Source organism: Palaemon carinicauda, chromosome 1 (genome assembly GCF_036898095.1).
Source record: "Palaemon carinicauda isolate YSFRI2023 chromosome 1, ASM3689809v2, whole genome shotgun sequence".
NCBI lineage: Eukaryota > Metazoa > Arthropoda > Malacostraca > Decapoda > Palaemonidae > Palaemon > Palaemon carinicauda.
The window spans coordinates 85,868,740-85,882,718 of NC_090725.1; the positions used below are offsets into that span (position 1 = coordinate 85,868,740).

General features: G+C 39.0%; 1 protein-coding gene across 8 annotated transcripts in view; it reads left to right on the forward strand.

Moving 5' to 3' along the window:
* Window positions 1-13,979, forward strand: part of LOC137649512 (uncharacterized) — a 169,979-nt gene that overhangs the window by 21,847 nt on the left and 134,153 nt on the right. The window contains exon 1 of one of the 8 annotated variants that reach the window (XM_068382533.1): window positions 2,539-2,689. The exons of 5 other annotated variants lie outside the window; for them this stretch is intronic. The gene's annotated coding sequence lies outside the window, so the exon portion shown is untranslated. Of the gene's footprint in view, window positions 1-2,538; window positions 2,690-3,712; window positions 3,909-13,979 lie in introns of those variants that run through there. 2 more of the 8 variants (XM_068382510.1, XM_068382505.1) reach the window with 2 other exon arrangements.

Sequence of the window (13,979 nt, forward strand, 5' to 3'; positions counted from 1 at the left end):
AACCCGAAACATCGAAAAAATAATTAAACTTGCGCATTTAATTGCAAGGAGGCAAAACGATCATCCAAGAGCATTACAATAGTTAGTCCATCATATGTTTATATGTATATAAGAAATTATAGCATTTGTAACCAAACACAAACACAATGGTTAGGCATGAACTGATAAAAATTTGACATTATAATGCAAAACTTTTACATACATTTTGACAATCAAAAATAATAACACACAAGGTTAGGCTAAATGATCAATATTAGCTTTATAATTATAAACACTCTCTTCATTGGCACAGTGTTTATCTAATTTTGGACTTAAAAGCATTAAAGGGAAAAACAACAAATTCTGGAAGCAGATTATTCAATGGAAATGTATGCCCACTCATGTTCTGGGTTGGCCGACAGTACCAAGTAGTTCACCATATCAATGTATGAAATACTGGGAAAATCCTCAATATTTTTGACTGAATGAATTCTGCATCTGGTATGGATCTAGGCTATCAATCGGATCGAGTTTCTGCTTGTAAAAACGCTTATCATCACCCGACAATTGTTTGCTAAAGTCGCTCTCATTGTCCATATTTGCTGTAGCAGCCACCATGTTTTCGCTTTGTATGTCCTCCAGCATGGCCGCCGGCGATTCCCAGTGACGTCATTAAAAGGTCTCTATTGAGATGCCAAACAGGAATTTATTTTGGATAATTTAGCTGAAGGCGAGGGATTGGTGCAGGGATGCATTGTATGCAGTAGTTGATATGATTCTGCATTCGAAGCCCAAGAATAAAATTTACATTCGCTAGTATCGCTTACCTATGTTACTCTGTTTAACTTACTCTCTTTAATACCTCTGGCATAATCAGTACCTACAACTCTGCTTACCATGGTCAGTCATAAACCAATTATTGTTTCAGTTGGTTAACACAACCATTCAAATAATAGGAACAAGGATACGAGGGGGTAAAACATTAAAGTTCTATCATAGGAATCCCTATCTCATTGTTAAACATAGAATTACCGGTAATCAAGCCAGTTTTTTTTTATTCTTTTTAAACCGAAACCCCATGGCCCTTCGATATTTGCTCCATGATTTTCTTATAATCTTGGCATCAGAATCTAAATTTGGGGGGATAATCGCCAGTCAACATCCAGCCACTAATTACATTTAAGACCGCCAACAAATCTACTCTTCAATCTGTATAGTATTTTAATGTGTACTATACATTCGGTGTGATACCATCTCCTGCAAACTTCACAATACACATTAAACCAGTCGATGGCGGTATTGAGCTACTTTCCAGGAAAGGTTATTGTAGTACTCATCGGGATTTCATAAACTAAGTAATCGACCAATTCTAAAATATCACACACAAAAGTTGATATGGATTTTCCCTTTTAAATCGGCATAGTGAAAAGATGTATTTCTATCACGCACGGGGTTTTCTTTTCAACCAGGTCAAGCTAATCATGTCTTAAAAAGGAAAAAGCTGTCTTTATTAGATATCTTGTTAAATTCTTTGGCTAGTATTATGGGCTAGGATTCTTTAAGGTAAAGGTTTTCTGTATATTTTGCTGTTATTTTTTTTTTTTATGAAAATCGACCTTAAGTGGGTTGCATTTGTAAAAGTGCGACCTAACTTTAGTTTGAGGTCTTAAGCAGGTCATACACTCATAGGACCGATGCACTGATTTGACAGAGATTTGGACGGACCAGCCAATCCGTAACTTGTATGGGGGTAAACTAAACAGGACAAACTCCTCGCGCAACTAGCCTGTCCTCTAATACTGTCAGCATGTTTAACCAGTCCCGCCGAAATTGACAAGCGAATGGGAATATTCCGGGGTTAAGACTTCATTCCTCAATTTGTCTCCCCCCCCCCATTCAGGAGAGCAGCCAGTGGCTTGCGTAGGGTTCGTGAAATAATTTTGCCTACGGAATTTGGCATAAAGAACCAGTGTATATGCAATTTATGTCGTCTCTCCGACCTTTATCATCATGTCACAGTGAGACGAAGGCTATTTATGGACATATCGGTTTACCGTAGTATACCTGCGATATTGGTAGATAGAAAACGAAAGAAACCGAACCCGTTCGTTCAAAAGAAAACTAGATCATGGGTAAGTAAATTAAGTTATGCTCAAATTAGACCAAAGAATATATAAAGAATGTGAAGAAAATTCTTCGAATTACAAAACATAATAAATAGAAAAGCAAAATTTATATGATAAAAGGTGCATTACCCAGAGAAAAGATTACTCATGTAAATTAGATTACACTTACTGCCTATTTAAGATAGAATTAGTGTTGAGCAATGATTCATCAAGTTATCAGAACCGGACGTCCAAAATGTTTAGGAGAATTGCTACACATCGGAGTAGCCAACGAATCGTATCGACACTATAATAGATGGTTTAAAGTTATTGAAGGCAATTGTACCTCCACTGGAGGTTCTAGAGCTTTCAAATATGCAGCTCCGAGAATATATAACAAGCTCTCATTCGAAGTCTTAAAGACGGAAGATATTAAGGCGGTCAAGAAGAAATTGTAGACTTTAGTTTTCCAAGTGCTTCGATAATGTGGATTTGACAGTTAACTCCGAAAATGCTGTATGAACTCATATACCTTAGAATGTATACAACAAACAGATCTTGTAGGTCCTGTAGTGCGTACATGTCCAGGAGAAGAACATTGTAAAGTAAGTAAACCTTACACAGGTGACATTCTCGCCAATTTTATATAAAACCTTTTCGTAAAGAATTTTTCTTTATTCATCCTGCAAATAGTTGTGACATAAGATGTTTAAATTAGTAAGCCATGAATAATCCCGAATGTCACAAAGCTCGGTGAAATAGCCATTCAGTGATTGTAATTTTTTTTTTTTTCGCAACAATACTAGTTTTTCCATTAGGCCGTTCTTCAGCGGCTGGGCCCAAAAGGAAACCAGTTGTCAAGGTTTTAATTTGGAGAAGAAAATTGGACTGTGAAAAGTTTGAATGGGGTATACAGGAAGATTTAAGGTGCCACTAAAAGCATAGCTAATACTACTCTAAGAGAGGAGATAGGTGCATCTTCTATGAAAGCAAGGGTAATAGATGGGAAGCTGCAGTACTTAAATCGTACCCTGAATGGGAAGAAGGAAATGCTGAAAGAAATTATCCTGGATATTCAAGAAAAAGAAGGAAGATGGTGGAAACAACCTGCAAAGTACTTAGAAGAATTAAGTATAGGCATAAGACAGATAAGAAGAATGAACAAGGTAGAAATAAAATCGGAAACCAGAAAGTGGGATACTGAAAAGTGGAAAGAAAAAATAGAAAGTAAGGTGAGCTTAGAAATATACAGAACGTGGAAGAAAGAAATTAAAGAAGTTACTTTATGACAGCAAATTTCATAAAGTGATATTTTTTTTAGAGCAAGAACTAATATGTTAAAACTAAATATTGTAAATAGACAATGGGGGGGACTAATTTTTGTGAAAATGAGGAGGAAGATTTGATACATTTTTTGTTTTGTCAAATATTTAAAATAAAGGAAAGAAGTAATTGAGCTACAATAACCATGCGAGGAAGACCTAAAGAAAATAGTAGGATTATTTTTATTTAGTGAAACAAATCTAGAGGAGAAATAAAGAAGTATTAAACCTGATGTGGAGGAAAAGACAAAACAGTATAAGACGATAAAACTTTGGAGGCGCCGTTGTAAAGGCTATACCTCACCCCTGAACCTGAACCTGAAGAAGATTGTACTGAAAAGTTTGAAAACATATGTTTTGTTGTGTCATAAGCTGGTTTGATGAATGGATAATTGGTTATCAAGTAGTCAGGTTTAACATTAAGTACTTGAGAAGACATCGATATGTAAGCGACATTGCTATAGTCCTTAACTAATGCACTGGTGTAGTGTCTAGGGTCCGGGTACGTAGTCTTAGTTAATTAGACCCATTTTGTTAAAATAGCACAGTGAAAGTAATTTTGTTTAATGTTGGGTAGGGACTTGAATTCCATTATGAAAGACATTTATTCTAATTAGTCTAAAAAATCAGATATTCTTTTTGAGAAAGAATAGGTAAATTTGTATTTTATTACAGGGTGTGATTTCGAACAGAAAATATAAGTTTTCCTATAGTAAGTAATGTGATTTAACCGAATTTGACGTTCATTTCAACCGCAAACAAACATCATCAAATTCGGCTAACTTTAGTTGCCGAATTGGTTACTGTTATTAAGGATGAAATGAAGGTGAAAACCGGTTAAATCACGTTATTTCCTACAGGAAAACATATTTTCTGTTAAAATGGTTAAATATTATCACTGCTGTCATATATGTTGTGTTAAAATATTTAAATATAAGCACTTGTTCAATGGTGTCACTTCCCTTACGAATACTGCCAACGATAACATTAGCAACGTTACCAACGATACAGTGTTACTGACATTGACGTATGGTACACAGAGTTACCAATGGTCCGGTGACATTATTAGCGATAGCAATGCTAGATATTTCCATACGTATTTTAAATAATTTTTCCATATAAGTTTTACTCAATATATAAAAAGTGCAAAAAGGGTACAGAACCTAACAAACCCACCTAACCTAACCTAGTAGTATGACAGGTCACAAACCTCAGGTACGGTGACATTACTAGCGGTAGTAATGCTAGATATTTCCATACCTATTTTAAATAATTTTTGCCATTTAAGATTTACACAATTTATAAAAAGTACAAAAAGGGCACAGAACCTAACAAACCCACCTAACCTAACCTAGGAGTTCCCCAGTCACAAAACACACACAATGACTATTAAGGAATGACTTGCCTTTATGAAGAAGACGTCGAAACTTGCGGGTCACGGGAGGGTGAGACTGACGGTTTAACTCCTATGACTGGGATGTGGATGGTTGAGGGGCATTGGGGTCTTATGGGTTTAGGGGGTCCATTGGCTGTTGTTGTATCGGAGGGTAGAGGCGACTGGCAGTAATGAAGAAGTGGTGCAGTAACGTATAATCTGGGTAGTAGTGGGTAAAAAAGAACCTGGAAAAATATTGCTTGAAATATTCAGACTTCATTCCAGGTCTCTGTACCCATTCCCTCACTTCTCTCCAGAGACGTTCTATATTTTGTGTATGGATTGTTGGGTCTTGGGGGTCAACGAAATGTTCAGAATGATTAATAGTTGTATGTTCATAACCAATTTCCGAAAGAGAATTGTAGGCAGACCACTTATCACTGATAATAACACTACCAGGTTTGATATATTTCTGAATGAGGGGAATTAGAGTAGCAGCATCACGTTTAGTAAGAAGGGGGGGAACTAAAGGGATAATGAAAAATTTATTTGATTCACGTTCAATACCCACAAAGACCCATATGGCACTAAACGGTCTACCATAGTTTTATTTAGCTTTACAAAAATGTGATTCGTCTATTTCAACTATTACTCCATCACCACCAACCGCCTCTTGATTATCGAAGAAGTATTCGGTAACCTCGGAACAAAAACTTCTCCAATCGACACTAGTTTTGGAGGATATGTCGATACCCTCCATGAGGGTCTCATGGTCCCAATGTTTATGTAAAAAGTGGTTTGCAAATAATATGATCTTCCATGGGGGTAGACGACTTTTTCCCAAAAATGTACCTTTATAAGAAAGAAGGAACGGTATAACCACAACGACGTTTCTTTTTGGTTTTAGGTATGTTGGTTTCGGTATTACAATAAAATACGTGAATGTCTTTCTTGCAAGATAGGAGGGAACGGCACTTGGGGCACTGGAAGCTTGATTAATTACGTTGTGTGCTTTCAGGAAATTATCGACATTGGTTGAAGAATCATAAAAATCACCATGGAATTTAGCAAATGCTTTTAGGTACGGAATACTACAGCCATTACAAGTATCTATAACTTCCTCCATCGCAAAATACGGAAAAATAAATCTCACTGGAAATGACGGACACCTTACTAGGACAAAGGTTTCAAGGGAAAAGCATTTGGTGGAAGGGGTATGAACAGACCACTTAACCCTTTTACCCCCGGGGTTTTTGGAAATTTCCAACCCTTAACCCCCAGGGGGTTATTTTTTTCCCAGCACATTTTGCAGTATATTTTTTTAAAATAGCTTTAACAGCCTTAATTTTTGTCATAGAGAGGTCAGGTTGGTCTCATTCTCTTGGAAAATGCCTGAATTTTCTCAAAAAATTATCCAAAAATATGAAAAATTATTTTTATGGCATTTTTTTGCAAGGACGTACCGGTACGTCCATGGGGGTAAAGGGATGGCTTTTGTGAAACGTACCAGTACGTCCTTTTGGGGGTAAAAGGGTTAAAGAGATAAAGGAAGGGGGTAGGGAAATATCAGTTGACAACCCCCTTGAGTAAACTTTGAATACGTATCGGTTCGTGAATGGTTAAGGGAAAAACAACGGAGTCTAGAGGGTAAACATGAATGAACTAAATAGGGAAACTAGTCCAGAGAAAGTATTTGTGAAACCGGGTAGTGAAAAGGAAATAACAAAAGAAATAAAAACAATATAGGAAGATAAAATGGGATGTATGATAAATAATATTGAATGGGAATATAAAATGAGATGATTTTAACATGAATGAACTGGAAAGGGAAACTAGTCGAGAGCAAGTATTTATGTGAAACCGGGGAGTGAAAAGGAAATATCAAAAGAAATAAACCCAATATAGGAAGATAAAATGGAATGTATGATATTATTATTATTATTATTATTATTATTATGTATGATAAATAATATTGAATGGGAATATAAAATGAGATGATTTTAAAAGTTATACGATAATAAAACTAGTAATTGGAGGGGGAAAAGCTTCTGCGCAGGGGGTGGGGTTTTTTGCGCATGTCGAAAACTGGTATGCACGAACGTGCGTACGTACGGGTGCTAATGTTAGCATGGAATGCTAACATTTGATCTACATCAGACATTGGCAGCACTGGTGTAGACGTTGGCAGCACTGGTTACTGTATTTTTTCATGAAATAATCTTTGCAACGGCACCTCCAAAGTTTATCCAGATACTGTATAATGTTTTGTATTTTCCTCCGTTTGTAATACATTCAAGAAGGTAATGTATAGAGAAGAAAAGGCTTGTTTTAAGATTATATATCGTTTCCCCAGTATGTTTTCCCCACCCAAAACACCAGTTCCCACTGGGGGTCCCCCATTATCGTAGGATATAGATGTACAGTATATATATTTCTGAAACTATTCATTAGCGACGGGAACCAGTGTCATTTTTGAAGAGAGCGTAATTTTTTCTTTAAGAAAAAGTAGTTGTTTTCCTAGTTTACATTGCCCTGTAATACACTACAAAAAACCAAATTGGTAGGAATTATCTATAGGCTTAAGTTAGCTGGTAAGGTTAAATTTTAGTACTTGTACAGTTAGGAGCCTTTGTATATCAGCGGCCAGTTCCTCACGCATTCATCAAAAATGAATATCAACTAGCCTAAACTTTCCCCCGTAACCTAACCTACAAGCTGTGTCTTTACCTACTTACCTAACGGGGGGCTAACACCTCCCTGCGACCCCCCCCCTTACATTGACGTATTCTGCATACAACCCTATAGTTAAATGGTTGATATTTATTGTAGGTCAATATTTTTATTAAAGAAAACAAAAAAATTTGCTTGGTGTATTTAATGGGAGCCCCATTTATTGGTACTATTAAGTGTCCTGATACAAATAACTGGGGGAAATGTTTCAAAATGAGATTTTAAAATTCCAGAAGTTATAACTATAGAACCATATTTTCAAAGGGAAGCACACCTAAGAACAGTATTATTTTACTGTATTACAGGGCAATGTAACCTAGGAAAGAACTATTTTTTTCTATAGAAAAAATTCCGCTCTTCGAAAATGACACTCGTTCCCGTCGCAAATGAATAGTTTCAGAAATATATATATATCTATATACTACAATAATGGGGGACCCCCAGTGGGAACTCGGGATTGTGGGTGGGGAAATCATACTGAGGAAACGGTATATAATGGTAAAACCATTGTATATAGTGTTGCTAATGTTATCGTAACAGTGCTAACGTTAGAGTAACATTGCTAATGTTAGCGTGCGTAGCTCAACATTACCTTTTGATGTTTTTGTTTTCTGGTATGGGAAGCGATCCCGAATTGGAACAATACCCATTATATTTAAACATTTTAACAGAATATATGAGTTTTCCTGTAGTAAGTAACGTGATTTAACCGGTTTTCACCTTCATTTCAACAGCAACAACAGCAACCAGTTCGGCTACTTAAAGTTGGTCGAACTGGTTGTTCTGTTTGTTTGCGGTTGAAATGAAGGTCAAATGAAGGTCAAATCACATCATTTACTACAGGAAAACATATATTTTCTGTTCGTAATGAGAATCTGTAATACAGTAAAACTTTACCATATTTTCTGTTCGAAATGAGAATCTGTAATACCGTAAAACTTTACCATATTTTCTGTTTGAAATGAGAATCTGTAATAGAGTAAAACTTTACAGATTCCTCATTTAACCTAACCTAGGAGCCGCATCCTAGGGTGTGGGGGTAGCCATGCCTTCTCCTGCAACCACTCTTGGACTACTATATCATTAGCTTGCCCTAAGAGTCAAGTCTCTTGTGATTCCCATCTGGCTTCACTCCTGAAACTGGGTTTGGTCTTACACATCATACAAACCAACAACCTTTAATAGGAATATGATGTTGGTGAAGCTGAAATGGCTGTTAAACTTTTGAAAATCTAAACGTAGCTGGTCACCAGATAGCAGACAAGCCCTGCCTACCCAACAGGTAGAGGAACTTTCACTTTGACTCTGGATACAATTGCTTACTCATGTATTCCTATGTGACACTGGACTTGACTGTTTGAAATTTTCTTTTGCACTTGCCAGATTGGTTATCTGCCTTGATATCCACCCCTAAGGTAAAGACAGCAGCTGTTACATGAGCAAGCCATAGTTGGACCCCCCCCCCCCCGTTGACTTTTTAGTTTTTGCAAGAGGCACGACTGTTCACAGAACGGTATTGCCCTTGTGAGAGCGTAGGGAGGGGCTTCTTTTGCAGTGGTTGGAGTTTGGAAAGAGGGTATGCCCAAACCAATGCCGAAATACTCTTTGGCTCTTTTGACCCTTCTTCGGGAATAAGGCTTGCTTTCAAGATTGTATCATCAGGGGGAATCTGTTGGGGTGAGAGAGACCACCCCAGACCTAATGGGAGTGGTTCTGAGAAGGCAGGTGTATGCTTAATCACTGTAAAGAAGGGCAAGGAGGAGGGCAAGCAGCCTCGTTCTTCTTCTGTCTACCTGCTATGCCTTCTTCTCTTACTTTGAAGGTGTTGCCTGCTGATCTGAGGAAGATGATGAAGACAAATTTACCAAAGCATGGAATGACCAGTCGTTTGGAGTCTTGTGAGGCTTCAAACGATTTCTCTGCAGGGTTTTGTGGTGGGTGGCAGTAACGCTGTAACGAGCCCCGACCCTGAGAAAGTATGCTTGGTGCAAGACCCCACCACTCGCACACAATGTTCCAGGGATCAAAATTGTAAGACACATCAGAAGCGTTGCTGTTTAGAACTGTGGTCCCTCTCATGCCTCGGGACAGTCCCAAGACGCTTTGGTAACAGTGCCCTTCCAAGAGATGAAGGAAGTTTCTGATAACTTCCTAGGCTTCCAATTGTCTGGATTTGCTCGTTTGTCATAAGGAGAAGAAGGCTCTTCTCTCTTTTCTGTTCATTCTCCTCATGAGAAACTAACAAACTAAGGACAATTACCATGTACACCATCCCCATTTGACAGATCCTCCCGGTCTGGATCTCCACAAGTCCATTCACCCTGGTTGTCTCGGTTTTGTTACTCTTTGGGCATGATCTCGTGCTTCTCCCTCTCCTATGGATAAGAAGCCTCGCACTTTGTTCTTGGTTGGCGTAAGATAGTAAGTCTCGTGTTGATTGGTCTTGCCTCTCCACAAGACAGGAAGGTTCGCCCTTCCATTATCCAAGCACTCTTTCACGTTCACCATGTCACGCTAGCCCTGATTGTGCGATAAACATTCTAGAGTCCCATGGGCATGAGCATGTCCATGCATGAAAGTCTCGGTTTCGCTTCCTGCGTTTAAGGGAACGCAGATAAGAAACCGTAGTTTCCACCTATTGGTCTCTATCGTTCAAAACCATTTGTTGCTTATCTTCCCAACAAAGTCTTGGTCATGTGGAGACATGATATTTTTTAATTACACTGCTGGCTTTTGGACCCCACGGGTCAAATCTTCTAAGGCTTTGATAGAGAAGACCCTTCGTTTCTCCAGACTGAGGAGGAACATTTCGTCTCCTGAGGCTTCATGTTTCAACATAGCTTGACTGAAGAAATCTTCCTGGAAAGAATGATCCGCTCCTCACAGAAGACGAGGCCGTTCGGAGTCTCACTATTATTATTATTTACTAGCTAAGCTAAAACCTCATTGGAAAAGCAGGATGCTATAAGCCCAAAGGCCTCAATAGGGACAAATAACCTGGTGAGTAAAGGAAATAAATTACAAGAGAAGTAATGAACAGTTAGAATATTTTAAAAATGGTCAAGTTTTTTATACAAACTTTAAATTCAAAAGAAAACCAGAGGAAGAGAGAAGATAGAATAGTGTGACAGTGTACCCTCAAGCAAGAGAACTCTACCCTAAGACAGTGGAAGACCATGGTACAGATTCTATGGGACTACCCAAGACAAGAGAACAATGGTTTGTTTTAGAGTATCCTTCTGGAAGAGCTGCTTATCAGAGCTAAAGAGGAAAGTAGCCATTGATCAATTACAGTGTAGTAGTTAGCAGACCAGGCTGTTTGGTGTATGTGTAGGCAAAGGAATTATGAGTCATAACAAGAGATGGATCCAATGTAGTACTCTCTGGCTAGTCATAGGACCTAATAAAACTCTTAGCGGTAATATCTCAACTGGTGGCTGTTACCCTAATTAACCTACTATCTATACTCTGGACACGTAACGACTCCCCTGCATTGTTTTGTGGTGGGAGAACACTACACTGGGCCCAAACTCTCAGGAAGGAATCGCTGTTTAAAGTTCCAGAGCTCATGAGCAAGTCTTCAAGGTTCGGAATTGTTAGAGGCTGATCTGGTGTTACTGATAAGGACGCCAGTCCCTCTCTTGCCTCGGAATACTCCCGAGACACTTTGATGGCTGACCACCCGATGAAAAAATCTGCAAGGAAGAAGTGTCACACAACTTTAGATTCTTCCGATCACCCGTAGTTACCTGTCCAGCCAAATAAGTATCCCTCTGCTCATTGTCCTCATGAAAAACGGTCACTACGAGCATATTCCTCACACGAACAATCCTCTCCATCTCGATCTTCACATGCACGATTCTCTGTCTTGTTTACCACAAGCAAAGAGATCCTACACTTCTCCCCCGAGGGATAAAAAGCCTCGTGCTTCCACATGTCATTCACCACGAGAGTGGAAGTTGTGGACAGCTCGGTCTCGCTCCTCATAAGACACTCCTTCATTATGAGACAGGAAGCCTAACCCTTCCATGTCCAGTTTGGTGCGGCAATCGTGTAAACCCTGAACCCGACGGGAGTCCCCCAGAACACGTCAGAGAACATGCTCATGGTCACTCCGATCTGGCAATAACCATCCCGAACAGGGTTATGCAGCATGTCGCCTTGGTCTCATTCCCCGTATTCAAGTGACCATTGAAAGGAAACTGTAGTTTCCACCTCCTGATCGGTCGTTAAAGACCAGTAGTGGCCAGTCTTTCCAACAACCCCTCTTCTAAGGGCACCGACCATCCGTTGAGATAATACCGCTAGTGAGCTATTGGATTCTTTGACTGGCCTGACAGTACTCCATTGGATTCTTTTGTCTGGTTATGACTCCTTTTTCCTTTGCCTACACATACTGTGCACCAAATAGTCTGGCCTATTCTTTCCACATTCTCTTCTGTCGTTATACACCTGAGAACACCAAGATTACCAAGCAATTTTTATTTGCTCAAGAGATTAACTACTGTAAAGTAATTGTTCAGTGGTTACTTTCCTCTTCGTAAGTGTAGGAGAGACTTCATCAAAAATGAATATCAACTAGCCTAAACTTTCCCCCGTAACCTAACCTACAAGCTGTGTCTTTACCTACTTACCTAACGGGGGGCTAACACCTCCCTGCGACCCCCCCCCTTACATTGACGTATTCTGCATACAACCCTATAGTTAAATGGTTGATATTTATTGTAGGTCAATATTTTTATTAAAGAAAACAAAAAAATTTGCTTGGTGTATTTAATGGGAGCCCCATTTATTGGTACTATTAAGTGTCCTGATACAAATAACTGGGGGAAATGTTTCAAAATGAGATTTTAAAATTCCAGAAGTTATAACTATAGAACCATATTTTCAAAGGGAAGCACACCTAAGAACAGTATTATTTTACTGTATTACAGGGCAATGTAACCTAGGAAAGAACTATTTTTTTCTATAGAAAAAATTCCGCTCTTCGAAAATGACACTCGTTCCCGTCGCAAATGAATAGTTTCAGAAATATATACATATCTATATACTACAATAATGGGGGACCCCCAGTGGGAACTCGGGATTGTGGGTGGGGAAATCATACTGAGGAAACGGTATATAATGGTAAAACCATTGTATATAGTGTTGCTAATGTTATCGTAACAGTGCTAACGTTAGAGTAACATTGCTAATGTTAGCGTGCGTAGCTCAACATTACCTTTTGATGTTTTTGTTTTCTGGTATGGGAAGCGATCCCGAATTGGAACAATACCCATTATATTTAAACATTTTAACAGAATATATGAGTTTTCCTGTAGTAAGTAACGTGATTTAACCGGTTTTCACCTTCATTTCAACAGCAACAACAGCAACCAGTTCGGCTACTTAAAGTTGGTCGAACTGGTTGTTCTGTTTGTTTGCGGTTGAAATGAAGGTCAAATGAAGGTCAAATCACATCATTTACTACAGGAAAACATATATTTTCTGTTCGTAATGAGAATCTGTAATACAGTAAAACTTTACCATATTTTCTGTTCGAAATGAGAATCTGTAATACCGTAAAACTTTACCATATTTTCTGTTTGAAATGAGAATCTGTAATACAGTAAAACTTTACAGATTCCTCATTTAACCTAACCTAGGAGCCGCATCCTAGGGTGTGGGGGTAGCCATGCCTTCTCCTGCGACCACTCTTGGACTACTATATCATTAGCTTGCCCTAAGAGTCAAGTCTCTTGTGATTCCCATCTGGCTTCACTCCTGAAACTGGGTTTGGTCTTACACATCATACAAACCAACAACCTTTAATAGGAATATGATGTTGGTGAAGCTGAAATGGCTGTTAAACTTTTGAAAATCTAAACGTAGCTGGTCACCAGATAGCAGACAAGCCCTGCCTACCCAACAGGTAGAGGAACTTTCACTTTGACTCTGGATACAATTGCTTACTCATGTATTCCTATGTGACACTGGACTTGACTGTTTGAAATTTTCTTTTGCACTTGCCAGATTGGTTATCTGCCTTGATATCCACCCCTAAGGTAAAGACAGCAGCTGTTACATGAGCAAGCCATAGTTGGACCCCCCCCCCCCCCTGTTGACTTTTTAGTTTTTGCAAGAGGCACGACTGTTCACAGAACGGTATTGCCCTTGTGAGAGCGTAGGGAGGGGCTTCTTTTGCAGTGGTTGGAGTTTGGAAAGAGGGTATGCCCAAACCAATGCCGAAATACTCTTTGGCTCTTTTGACCCTTCTTCGGGAATAAGGCTTGCTTTCAAGATTGTATCATCAGGGGGAATCTGTTGGGGGTGAGAGAGACCACCCCAGACCTAATGGGAGTGGTTCTGAGAAGGCAGGTGTATGCTTAATCACTGTAAAGAAGGGCAAGGAGGAGGACAAGCAGCCTCGTTCTTCTTCTGTCTACCTGCTATGCCTTCTTCTCTTACTTTGAAGGTGTTGCCTGCTGA